The sequence below is a fragment of the Rhinopithecus bieti genome, unplaced genomic scaffold (assembly GCF_001698545.2).
Source record: "Rhinopithecus bieti isolate Rb0 unplaced genomic scaffold, ASM169854v2 scaffold_54821, whole genome shotgun sequence".
Taxonomy (NCBI): domain Eukaryota; kingdom Metazoa; phylum Chordata; class Mammalia; order Primates; family Cercopithecidae; genus Rhinopithecus; species Rhinopithecus bieti.
This window is the reverse complement of record NW_016863887.1, coordinates 1-866: the sequence shown is the minus strand read 5'-3', so window position 1 is coordinate 866 and position 866 is coordinate 1. Positions and strand designations below refer to the sequence as shown.

Here is an 866-nt window from a genome sequence, read left to right as displayed (position 1 = left end):
ACCCTCCCCCCTGACATCCTATAATTTCTCTCCATGTTTTGGTTTCACAGCTTTATGAAAACTTTATCAGTGAATTTGAACACAGGTAAAACCCTTTCATCCCTTTTTTACTTTGCAAATGAGTACTTTAATATTCATTGGTACTCAAAGACTGGTGGTTTTCATTTCAGGGTGAATCCTTTGTCCCTGGTAGAAATCATTCTTCATGTAGTTAGACAGATGACTGGTAAGTCTTACTTTGTTTTATAAAGGAGCAGATCGAAATGGTAGTTAAAATTATCTTGAAATATAAGTTAACTGAACTTTTGTGCTTTCTGTATCAAATATTATATTTTTATTATACTTTCTGGTCAAAACCTAAAGATTATCCTACCTAGAGATGTCTTGGTTGGTAGAAACCAGTCTGTTGATGGTCCTTCTGACTGTTCTTTCTTTTGCAGATCCTAATGTGGCTCTTACTTTCCTGGAAAAGACTCGTGAGAAGGTAAATGTGAGATGTGAGCAATACCTTTTAGGGTATGGATGACTTACAGTTTGTGTCCATGCTTACCGTCCAGACCTTTAGAGACCACACGGTCTCTAGTCATCAAGGTTGCGTTACTGTGCAAGTAGCTGGCTTCCTTTGTTAGTCAGCTGCCCACGTTCTGAGGTTTCTTGTTTTTGTTTTTGATGTCTTAGGTGAAAAGTAGTGATGAGGCAGTGATCCTGTGTAAAACAGCAATTGGAGCTCTAAAATTAAACATCGGGGACCTACAGGTTACAAAGGTGAGCTCACCATATACAGATTTCTCTTTGGATTAAAATTATTTAAAACTGTAGGAAAAAAATAACGTATTTTTGTTCTTTACTATTTATTTTAAAACATA

The 866-nt window shown here is 36.3% G+C and overlaps 1 long non-coding RNA gene across 1 annotated transcript; it reads left to right on the top strand.

Annotated features, from left to right (window-relative positions):
- Positions 1 to 38: 38 nt before the first annotated feature.
- LOC108525455 (uncharacterized) lies at positions 39 to 766 on the top strand. The gene is made up of 4 exons (XR_001884276.1): positions 39 to 85; positions 171 to 226; positions 441 to 484; positions 679 to 766. It is a non-coding gene; the product is annotated as an uncharacterized LOC108525455 (long non-coding RNA).
- The last annotated feature ends 100 nt before the right edge of the window (positions 767 to 866 follow it).